The sequence below is a fragment of the Macrobrachium rosenbergii genome, chromosome 50 (assembly GCF_040412425.1).
Source record: "Macrobrachium rosenbergii isolate ZJJX-2024 chromosome 50, ASM4041242v1, whole genome shotgun sequence".
Lineage (NCBI taxonomy): Eukaryota > Metazoa > Arthropoda > Malacostraca > Decapoda > Palaemonidae > Macrobrachium > Macrobrachium rosenbergii.
The window spans coordinates 39,461,707-39,474,659 of NC_089790.1; the positions used below are offsets into that span (position 1 = coordinate 39,461,707).

The 12,953-nt window shown below is 39.5% G+C and overlaps 1 protein-coding gene across 2 annotated transcripts in view; it reads left to right on the forward strand.

Annotated features, from left to right (window-relative positions):
• Nucleotides 1–12,953, forward strand: part of LOC136832844 (glutathione S-transferase theta-1-like) — a 201,444-nt gene that overhangs the window by 35,772 nt on the left and 152,719 nt on the right. The gene's annotated exons all lie outside the window — the stretch shown is intronic.

Sequence of the window (12,953 nt, forward strand, 5' to 3'; positions counted from 1 at the left end):
AAATGTCAGTTAAAATACTATACCAGAGAGAGAGAGAGAGAGAGAGAGAGAGAGAGAGAGAGAGAGAGAGAGAGAGAGAGAGAGAGAGAGAGAGGCACAGTAAGTGCAAAGTGTGTTGTAACTTATGTAGAGATGCAAAGATGTTTATGATTTTTTTGTATATTGTATTTTTTTGTGTGTATTTTACATATCTTACCATACCCAGTAAGTAGGTAGAACTACTGAAATGGCTATGTTTTTGTCCTGCTAAACTGTTCAGTACTAAATTGTATGTATTTTTAGAATCTTTTCATTTTGCTTTAATATTTCAAGTTGAATGAAAATTCAAAAAATTGTAATGGGTAAATTAATATTTTCATATATGTAACTTACCAAGTAATTACATAGCTATACTTTCCACTAGTGTGGCCGTTAAAAATTTAAAGTTCATGGTAGCGATTCGTTTATATATAGTGTAGGTAAACTACCCCTTCCCATCAGGGAACAATAGGTATAACGTTAACAGCAATCGTCACTACTTTTCTGCCAGCTTTACCGTCAACATTGAATGGTTTGGTGGTTGAATTTGAGGTTTTTTCTTTGCTTTTCCCGAGGATTTGGTGAAGTACCCATTATTTTTGTAGCTCTTCAGGTTAGCCTAGTGGTTTTTCTACAGTTTATTTACAATATTTGATTCCAGTTCATCAAGTATTAGGTATTGTAGGGAGGGTTGCAAGACCCAAATGACCAAAGTAACCTACGATAGTCATAGTATGCAAAACGTAGAGGACAAGAGTGTTCAATAGATCTCACTTGTGTGAATGTGTTGGATGGGATGAGAAGAAATGGAAGGTTCTCGGATCTTATTTGGATAAGTTAGATAGAAATAGGAAAAGGAAGGTGGCTAATAGAGCCAAGAGTAGAGCTCAGAGTGTAGAGAGTAGAGCTCAGAGTGTAGAGCCTGTCACTAACATTCAACTCATTGACCATAACATTCCTTCTCTTGCCCTTGTTTTATCCCCCATCCTCAGTCCTCCTAATAATTCTCCATCAACTCTTATTCCTGGCTCCCATGCTTCCGATCCTGGTACCGTAGCCAGCCTTGATAGAAAGGTCGATCGTAAATTTGATCTCGTAGCTAATACTGTATCAAAGTTGGGTGAATCACTTAAAGTCCTTATGGATGAAATGCAGAGTATTAAACAAGTGTCAGTGTCAGTGCCAGTGGAGGAGGTGGCTGTCCGTCCCACTGACGCTCTCAGACAAAGGTCACTGTCATACTCCCCTGAACCTGGGAGCAGACACACTGGAGGTCCAAAGGGAGTTAGCGGGGTTTGCCCACTGGCAGTCCCCCTCATCCGACTCAGTGCTTCATAATTCTGACAACCATTTGGAAAAGTGTCACAGTGAGCGCCCACCAGTTATTGTCTGACTCCGATAGTAACTCTAGTGCTAGTAAGAGGCTTTTTTGTTGCTTCCCAGGTGAATCTCGTCCCTCAAAGAGACGTCATGATAGAGACGCCTCTCCCTTTTCTCTGAAGTGTGCTAAAGACCATTCAGCTAGTCCACAACCGGGTTGCAGTATGTGCCGCAGCCCCGTTCACCCTTCTTCCGAGCGCTCACATGCTGAACTTCATCACTTGGCTCATAAGCGCTCTTTTAAGAAACACACTTCTTCCGGGAACCCATATGAAAGTCCAGAGTGTTTGCCAGACTGCCTCCCAGCCGTCGAGCGCCTGCCTCGAGCCAGCTCGGCTCCCACAAAGCACTCAGCACCAACCGAGTGCCCGGCACCAACTGTCCACCCAACTTCCACTGAATGCACACCTACGTCATCATCTCCTCACGTGCCTGAAGATCCTTCTTTTGCGCATATCAAGGAGCAGTTGGAAGATGTTTCTGGCCCTCTGCATAAGGCTTCCCCTTCACATAAGCCTTCTCAAGTCCCTATTTTATCTCTGTTTCTGCAGAGGAGGAAGTAGTAGTACCAGACCCTCCTCTTATGGCTTATGCTTCCCTGATGAGATATTTTTTGGCAACCTTCCCTCTCACTTCCAACCAGCTGCTCCAGTGTCTCCCGCTTTCACGTTCCTTATGAGAAACCCAGCAGATTCTAGTTTGCGCCTACCTCAGCTAGCTCTCTCTTCGTATGCGAGAAAGGCACTTAGAGAGGTAGAAGATTGGGTGTCCGTTAAAAGGGAACAAGGGAAGGTCACTTTTGCCTTTCCTCCTGCTAGATTGACGGCCAAGAATATCTCTTATTACTGGAGAAGCTCCTTCCTTGGGAGGTGCTGCCTCTTCCCAAGGTGATTTCTCAGGTTTGATAGACTCGGCTCATGACTCTGCTCTTTCTTTGGCTAAAGTTTTCTTTGCTTCTGTGGAGCTTGATCACCTTGTGAAGCACTTGTTTAAAGTACTAGAAGTCTTCAGCTTTCTGGATTGGTCGATAGGAGCTCTCGCTAGGAAAATAAAAGATCACAATGTTTTACTGCCCGACTTGGCTGTGGATTGGCTGGGTATTTTACCCTGTGCGGATAAGGCAGTGAGGGATGGCTCCTTCAAAGTTGCGGGTCTTTTCGCCATGGGAGTTTTGAAGAAGAGGGAGTTGTGGTGCTCCTTCACCACGAGAGGGTGATGGTGGTTCACAAGTCTGCACTTTTATTTTCTCCCTTGGACAAGCAGTATTTGTTCCCTCATTCCGCGATGAAGGAGATTGCCACTGATTTGCAGAAAAAACCAACCCAAGACCTTCTTGCATAATCTTCAAAGTGCCCCAAGGAACTGTCTGCCTTTTCTGGCGAGTCTGTCTCCCCTCTGTAACAGCATCCCTTTCTTGAAGGCAGACAGGTTTTCTCGAGACCCTGCTCCAAGGCGCATTTCTCTGCTAAGTCCGTCAAGAGGACTTCAGCCAAAACCTCTTCCAAAAAGTGACTCCTCTATCCTTTGTGCACCCATGGGAGCCAGACTCTCCCTCTTCTGGCAGAGGTGGAGTGCAAGAGGTGTGGAGCCTTGGACGATCAAAGTTCTCAAAGAGGGTTACTCAGTCCCGTTCTTAGAGTACCCTCCTCTCATGAATTCGCCGATCGCATTGATGCCATACTCGGAGGGCTGCAAGAAGTTCGTAGCTCTCTCGGAGGAAGTGTCTTCCCTCCTAAGGAAGAAGACCATAGTGATAATGGAGGATTGAACTTCAAGAGGATTTTACAACTGCTTGCTCATTGTCCCCAAGTCATCAGGGGGATGGAGACCTGTCCTCAACGTCAGTGCTTTGAACTTCTTCATACAGAAGACGAAGTTCAAAATGGAGACAAATCAGTCAGTGTTATCCTCCATCCAACAGGTCGACTGGATGATAACACTCGACATACAGGACTTGTATTTCCACATTCCAATACATCCGGAGTCCAGGAAATACCTGAGATTTGTCTTCAGGGCAAAGTCTTCCAGTTTTGGGCCTTTTGTTTTGGTCTCTCCACTACCCCCACAAGTATTCACGCGAGTCCTGTCACCCCCCGCGAGATGGTTCCACCTCCTAGGTATCAACATAAGTCTATACCTAGACGACTGGCTCCTCCGCTCCCAGTCTCAGGAACAGTGCAAGAATGATCTGCTGACTACCCTTCTTCTTACAGAGGAACTCGGACTTTTAATAAATCAAGAGAAGTCCCAACTAGCCCCAACTCAGGAGATTCTCTGTTTGGGGATGAGGATCAGCTCTCTGAGTTTTCAGGCTTTTCCCTCCCCAAAGAGGATAGAGTTCTGCCTTCAGTCAGTACAGGACCTTCATTCGCTTCCAGTTTGCTCAGCGAATCGATGGATGAGTCTGCCAGGAAGCCTCTCATCCATAGAACAGTTTGTGAAGCTAGGAAGACTTCATGTTAGGCCTCTTTCAGTTCTTTCTATGCGCAAGCTTGAACAGAAGACAGCAGCCGGACACAGTGACATTCCCAGTTACAAACGAGATAAAGGAGGATCTCTTGTGGTGGACGTCCAGGGAGAGGCTATCAGAGGGAAAGTCTCTACTTCTTCCGAGCCCCTACCTCTCCTTCTATGCAGACGCCTCACACCAGGGGTGGGGAGCTTTTCTGGACGCTCGGGAAGCTTCCGGCATTTGTTCTCTGGATCAAAGGAAGCTGCATATAAACGCCAAGGAGTTATCTGCCATTCACCTCGGCCTGAAGCATTTTGCGAAAGCAGTAGCAAACAGAACCGTGGTGGTATATTCCGACAACAACACGGCTCTCCTATGTCAAGAATCGATGGAAACCACTCATTCTCCCTTTGTCAGACAGCGAAGGAGCTGCTAAAATGGGCAGACCAGAATCAGGTTAGACATAAAACCAGATTCATCCACGGAAAGATGAACGTCTTGGCAGATGGATCAATTTGATGGGGCCAGGTCCTTCCGACAGAGTGGACCCTGCACTCCAGTGTCTGCAGCAGCCTCTGGAAGTTGTGGGGCAGGCTGACAGTTGATCTGTTCGCCACATCGAAGAATTACCGTCTTCCCCTATTTTGTTCGCCAGTCCCGGATCCTCAGGCATGGGCAACAGATGCAATGCTGATAGACTGGTCGAACCTGGACCTCTACGCCTTTCCGCCATTCAACTTGGTGAGGGGAGTTCTCTGACCCTGATAGCACCCTTTTGGTTTCTCAAAGAATTGTTCCTGGACCTTCTCAAGCTCCTTGTGGACTTCCCAAGGTTACTGCCTCAAAGTCCACATCTTCTCAAACAGCCTCATCTTTGGAAGTTCCATCAAGGACTACCTGCTCTAGCTCTGAGAGGCTTCAGACTATCCGGAGACTCATCAGAGCGAAGGGTTTTCAAAGCAAGCTGCGGAAGCAATTTCTAGATGTAGACGTAAGTCTACCAGCCGAGTCTACCAGGCCAAGTGGGCTATCATCCACAGGTGGTGCAGCAGCAATAATATCTCATCTGCTAAAACTACTTTCTTCTTTTTCTCAGGACTTCCAAAGGACTCTCTCCATTGACTATTCAGGGCTATAGAACTATGCTGGGATCATTCTTCAAGCATAGAGGTGTAGACTTAGCCTCCGATAAAGACCCAACGGATGTGATTAAGCCTTTCGAGACTTATAAACAGGTGAAGGACAACTCCATGTCATGGAACCTGGATGTTGTACTTAATGGTTAATGGGTCCTGCTTTCGAACCTCTCCATACTATTTCGTTCAAGAATTTAGCTAAGAAGACTTTTTCTTGTTGCCTTGGCACCCCCAAAAGAGTAAGCGAGTTGCAGGCTGTAGACAAGCGTTTCGGTTTCTTGAAAGATGCTGTACACACCTTTGTACTTGGCTTCCCTGCTAAGAACAAGTCCCCGTCTAATCCCTGGTCATGCCCTTTCTTTATTAAAAACCTTATGGGCATTCTCGACCAGAGGAGGAGGAGGAAAGGGTCCTTGTCCAGTGCGGGTGCTGAGGTATTATTTAGACAGGACAAGGAGAATCAGAGGCTATGCCAGTAACCTCTGGTGTTTCGTCAAGAACCCTTCAAACCCGTTGTCTAAGAATGTTCTGTAATTTTTTCTGAGAAGTCTGATCATTGAGGCGCACTTAAGTAGATGATGATGTCCTACCTTCCTTTAAGGTGAAAGCACACGATATTAGAGCTGTCGCCACTTCTTATGCCTGTAGGCATAGTATGTCGCTCTCGACTATCCTCCAGTCAACATACTGGAAATGCAATTCCGTTTTTGCCTCACACAGTCCTGAAGAAATTGAAATGACGTGCGAAAATTGCAGTACCTTAGGTCCGTTATCGATGGTTGGCTCGGTATTGGGGGTTACAGATATGAAAATGGTATTTTCATAACAAAATTAAGTTTCATATATACTTACCAAGTAATTACAAGATCAGAGCCATCCCTCCTCCCCTCTGATGGACATTAAGCACAAAAGTAGTAACAATCGCTGTTAATGTTGTACCTATTGTTCCCAGATAGAGGGCAGGGTAGCTACTTTCACTAAATAAACGAATCGCTACTGGGAACTTCAAATTTTCAACTGCCACGTGAGTATAGAAATGTAATTACTTGGTAAGTATAAATGAAACTTAATTTTATTATAAAAATACCATTTTAAATTGAATGAAAATTAAAAATTACAGATTAGGATAGTCTGTTAATTACTTTATAAAGAATTACCAAAAACTGTAAGCTAAGTGAGTTGTTCCAGAGTGCTGCATTGTGTTGGCTATATGAAGCTTTGTTGCTATATTAGCTTTGAAAGGTTGAGACTCTCATATAGTTAGTGGCGTTGTCACGTTTCCCATTCTGTTATATATATATATATATATATATATATATATATATATTATATATATATATATATATATATATATATATATATATATATATATATATATATATATATATATATATATATATATATATATATATATATATATGTATATATATGTAATAGATATTTATATATGTATATATATATATATATATATATATATATATATATATATATATATATATATATATATATATATATATAATATATATATATATATATATATATATATATATATATATATATATATATATATATATATGTGTGTGTGTGTGTGTGTGTGTAATTCTAATAGCCACAATGCCCTCTTAACTTCTCGAATTCTTTGCGCTTTTGTTTTGGGGGGGATATGCTTGTAACTATGAGGCCGTAACATCCAAAAGCAAGAAATTGAAGAGACTTGTGATTGCCGGTCACGGGACACGAACCCTCGTCACCATAGCCACAAGGGAGGTCACGTTGCCAACCTGACCACGTGGTCAGGTCGGCAATGTGACCTCCTTGTGGGTATGGTAACGCGGGTTCGTGTCCCGCGACCGGCAATCTACAAGTCTCTTCAATTTCTTGCCTTTGGATGTTGCGACTTCATATTACAAGCATATCCCCAAAAAAAGCGAAGAATTCGAGAAGTTAAGAGGGCATTAATGGTTATATATATATATATATATATATATATATATATATATATATATATATATATATATATATATATATATATATATATATATATATATATATATATATATATATATATATATATATATATATATATATATATATATATATATATATATATATATATATATATATATATATATATATATATATATATATATATATATATATATATATATATATATATATATATATATATATATATATATATATATATATATATATATATATATATATATATATATATATATATATATATATATATATATATATATATATATATATATATATATATATATATATATATATATATATGTTGTCAGACCCTGTTTCTTTCCTTCAAAGGGCCCAACTCTAAGGTAGCGCACCCGGGCAGGCGGCGTGGAAGTTATGTGTAGCAGGAACAAGTGGTTCTTTAAAAACAGTTATTAAAATATAAATTACCAAGGTTAAATGGGAAATGATTCATTGTTCCCGTTTCTTCTTTATTTGCACTTCTTGTCTTACAGTTCCACCTATAGTTTCTTAACTGTTTCTTAATGGTTCGAGACTTTAAAATAATGGTTTTGAGACTTTAAAATAATGGTTTCGAGAGACTAAACGAATTAGATTAAGGGTACTAAGATTCTGAGAGTCAATCCTTGCACTAACACACTTCTTCTCTTTCTGTCTTTTCTGCTTCCCCTCACTTCGGAATAGTTCTCTCTCTCTATCTTCCCACTCTGCTTAGACTCTGCTCTTTTCCCCCTTTCGACTCTCTCTTTCGACTCTGTCTCGCTTTTTTCTGCCCTTTCCTGCCTGCCTGTCCTTATATCTCCCATTTTCCCTTGTGTCAACCATGACGTCATATTCTGGGCAGGTACTGCTTTCCTGAGGCACCTCCTCCACTTGCTTCATTCCAACTTTTGGAGGTGTGTTTTAAGGAATTCCTGTTGATTATTGGGTATTTGCTCCTTGTAGGACGTCTCTAGATCTCTGGCACTGATGGCATTTGATTGGCCAAAACATCTAGGCTTGACCTGTGGGCGTGGCTTATTTCCTTGGGCTCTCCTTCAAAGTCAAGGGGGGTGAGGGTGTTTTCCCACACTCTACTAACCTTCGCAGGGACCCTCGTAATTCGAAGGCACGCCAGATGCAATTTCTCTTAGCGCCTCGTTAGTGCTGGTGTGTTCTTGAAGATATGGGTGGCGACTTGTTGTGACAGGCTGGGAGATTTATGAGTTTATGGTCCTTTTGTACTGACCCAAAATGGAAATAGGATATTTCCACTTCGAAAAAATATGTTTTTCTCTATTCTCTCGATACAGTCTCAGCCATGCTACCTAACTGTCTCCTGACAGTTTTCTAAATAAACAAAACAGTATGGACTATGAGGGCTCCTAACAATGTGCACATTTTGCATAACAAATTCCTTCTATGAATCTAGCTTTAAGTATTAAAACAATCGTAAATGATATATAAAAGAGCAAAGAAACATTAGCAATTATCTATCCAAGTTACATTTGGATTTACTCAGCCCTCATACCTAGCTGCCTAACAGGTGGATTTTAAATTCTTAAAAGTAATCAATCTGTACAATCATAAGGCGGCAACCTTCATTTCTTGGCCGTTCTTCATGGATTTCTTGTTGGGCTCGCTGCTACAAATGAATGATAATGTCCTTACTTGTATCTTGGGTGTATTCAAACACTCTGTAACTAACATGTGTAACTTACTTGTGTACGTGTTGCTTGACTTTATCAATGCAAGTATAGACTTCTCTTTGCATAGGAAACATCTACATTTTTAATGACTAACTCAAAGTATGACTGACAACTTGGGTTGGGAAAACAAAGTAGTACTTATGAATATTTTGTGACTGGCAAAACAAATCAGTACTTATGAATATTTTGTGACTGGCAAAACAAATCAGTAACCTTTCGCTATTTAAAGTATCCCTAAGAAACGAAGATCGCAAACGTGTTAGTTCCACGGGAAAAATAAGTAATTAGTATTTCTACTTCTAGTGCTAGTATAATTCATGCACTCCTCTCAATGCTGACATGTTATGGATTATGCCAAGACTTCTTGATGAGGTATGCTTAACATACTCACAAATCTTACAAACTGTATTTCTCATTTCTTTACCTTTTACTTCTATGATTAGTACACTGATGTAAAATTATTCGTGATATGAAAACAAGATTCTCGTCAAAATCATTTAAAAACCTGTCTTAAATTTCTACCTCATTCTTCTATTAGTGGTAGTGGGTTGCAAATCCCTAAAGATGACTGTTAACCCTTCTGACTTTAATACGTTACATTTCAGAACTTTTACTTTACTTTCTTGCGTCCTAAGTAATTCCCCTCAGTTAAAGAAAAAGTAAATTCGATGTTACGGAGCCTTAACCCCAAATCCTTTTGTTACAAGACTGACTAATTAAAGTAAGCATTGCAACATTATAAAAAAAATAGTTTCATTACTAAGTCAACCAATAAAGGCAAACTCAGCAATAAAGAAATCAAATACAGGGAATAGCAGGATGAATTGATGGGTTTGTTCTTATCATTATTACTGAAATGTGACTCTTCTATTTCTTAGGTTATATCTAGTTGTTTCTTCTGAAGCAGCTTCTTCTAATTCTTCAGTCAGTTCTGCCTCTTTAACTTCTTTTGTTCTCTTGACTTTATCTTTATTTATCCAAAATCCGTCGTCTTCTAATGATTCAGCATATGTGGAAGGTATTACTTCATTCACCTTTTTCACTTTCACCTTAGTCTCTTGCATCTATGACCTTGTATGGCCTGTGAATTTAGTGGCTAACTTGTAATTAATTCCACTTCTTACTTCCTTCTTGAGGTAAACTTCATCGCCTATCTTGTAATCTACTGGCCTTAATCCTTCTTGATGCCTGTCTATCATATTCTTCTGAGCTTCCTCTAAATTCTTGTGTAATTGCTTATGAATTACCTTGAAATTTCAAATTCTTATTTTCATAATGTCTTCAGAGTAATTAGGCTGTATTGGCTGATTTAGCCATGCATATGGTAATCTTGGTTCATATCCCATTAAAGCCTTTATGGGTGTTGCTTGAGTACTTGTATGATACTTAGCATTTAGTGATAATTGGACTAAAGGTAAATTGATGTCCCAGTCAGGATCCTGTCCTACTGTATGCCTTAATGCATCTAGAACCTTTCTGTTATTTCTTTCTGCTAAGCCATTACTAGCTGGATGATACGGTTGTATCGTTACCTTTTCTACCTTGAATGCATCACAAATTTCTTGAACCAATGAGTTATTGAACTCGTTGCCTTTATCATATATAATGAGCTGTGGGGCAGAATACCTACAAAATATCTTATCAAAGAGAGCGATTGCACACTCTTTAGCTCCTTTACTAGTTAATGGTATTAACTCTGTATATCTAGTGAGTGCGTCAATACACACTAGTATATTTCTATTTCCCTTACTCATGGTGTGAAGATTAGTGATTAGATCTATGGCTACTCTTTCAAATGGAGTCTGCGGAATGGGATATTTCCCCAGAGGTACTTCCTTATCTGTTCTTCCCTTGTAACTGTTGCAAGTATTGCAGCTCTTCACGTAATTACTAACATCCTTGTAAATTCCTTTCCAATGAAAAGATCTTTTAACCAGTCCAACTGTCTCATCCCTTCCCGGGTGAGCTCTCATGTCACCGTCATGCATTAACTCAATGACTTTGTTTCTTAGGCTCCTTGGTACTATTCTTTTATGGAGTACTCATAGTAATTGATCAAACGGGTCACACTCGTGACACATCCAAACTAGTACGTCGTCTATGACGTTTACCGCGTCTATGGGGCATCCAATTCTGTTACTTAGTTCTGCTCGTTCCTTTTGACTAAATTCTCTTTATTTTCTACAAAATCGAAGATCTCCTTTAAATCTTCATCACTTTTTGTTCACTTATGAAATTTTGTCTGTTACTCTAGAAGATTTCTAGTTTAATTTTTGATACCTCACATATATTTCTGATGAACTTAGTTTGATTTTCAGTGATTGATAAATAAGTTTTTCTTAAGGGATCTGTTACCTTTGAGTACTCAGTCGTAACAATTAATGTTATAGAGTTCAGGTATCTACAACTGAAGTGAGGTATATTTTGAATCTTGAGATTAGTTGTGTAATAACGGTACTTGACACATCAATGACATTATATATTGTTTGGTGCCCAAGTGTGGAGACAAAACAGAAATATCACTCGTTTATGGTTTGCTGGTGGTGTTAGGGATATATTTTGATAGAGGAGAGTGACCATAGTTATTTTTACTTTGTATTGTGAATTATTTAGTCAAAGTAACTTAGAAGAAATGGCTCTGTTCAATGTTCAGAGGTTTTCTTATCCTTCCATCAAGTTGTCTGAATCAACCTGACTAAGGTACAGTGGATTGCTTGCAGTAGCATGTGGGGAGTGGCTGTGTCTGATGGTATGATTAAGGCACAAATCAAATATATTACAATCAAGCGTTGATGGACTCTGGTAAAGTAGATGAAGAGTTGGGAGAGGTGCAAAGGGTGTTGAATGCAGCTGACAGAGTTTACAGTGTATGTTGAAGAAAGGAAGTGATGCAGAAGCAGAACTTGAACAATGTAAACAGAAAAATTTGATTAAGCTGAGGATACAGGCTGAAAGAGAGAAAATGCAAGCAGAAAGAGAACATAGAGAAGAAAGAAGAAAGAGAGAGAGAAAAGCAGCAGAAGAAGAAAAAGAAAGAGCAAAAGAGGAGAGAAAGAACTAAGACATGAAGGGAGATAGGAGTGTAGCTCAATCCACATTACTTGTAACACCGTCTAGCACTTCTCAGAAAGATATTCAGACCCTGTATTTGATGTAGTAAAAGTGCAGGAATTAATTCCCGAAATTTACAGAAGAAGCCCCAAACAGGTTTTGATCTTTGAAAAAGTAAGCTTCAGGGTATGGGGATAATAGAGGATAAATGATTAGTCTGATACAGTGTTCTGTTGGTAAAGGAAGAAATTGCCTCTTTTGCTTAATAATATATATCTCTCTCAGCTGATCAGTGTAAGAAGAGTACAAGGTACTTAAGCATATGTGCTACAGTTGCAGATGACCCTGAATAACTATAATGAGTTGAATCTTTGAAGGATGACAAGATAACTTTTCTTGGATTATGCCTACAAAGTAGAAGATGTTTTTAAACGATGGTTTGTTATAAGGGTTAAATCCTTGGACAGAACTTGAGAATTAGTAGTCACCCAGACAATATGTGAGAATTCCTGAGCACATAAGAGCCTATTTGAGAGGTTGGTTAAGAAACGACAAGCTGTACATTGTGAAGATTTTAATATCATTTCTAGCAAAAATTATAGTAATGATACGAACCCCATCTTGCTGGTTTGAATTAAGTCAATTTCAGGAACATTACAACTGGAGAAATACTTCACAAAGTGCTCATCTGTCACAAAATCAGAATAACTCCTCAGCAATTGAATGTTAAATCTCATCATCGATATGTTCTCAAGATAATTAAGCTAAAATGTTATCTTACTAAATGTATGGAAAAGTGGACATACAGTCAGAGATTGTTATCAGACACAACAACAGACCATGATTGATTCAGTAGTTAGAAATTATTCAAGTGACAAACTAGAAGCAGTGTGAACAATGGGATAAATAAATAGAAAATTGTTTGGCAGCAGTGGAAATGTAACTGAAACAGTGGTGGCTGAACAGCTTGGAGCATATTATATCATGAAGTGCGCTGACAACTCCAGGAGGGAAGTGTGCGAAATTTTCAGTCAAGGTATTACGTGATACGAGGGTGACATAGTGTGGTAGTTAAGTGATTTTGCTCCCCCTGGTTGGAAAGATCTCCTGAGATTCAGTTATTTTGAGACACCGGAAAAGTGCTCCTATGCACTTGCATTTTCCTGTGAATTGGTGATAAAGAATGTTGATTTACTGTAAGGACTCACTAGCTGTTGAAGGTGT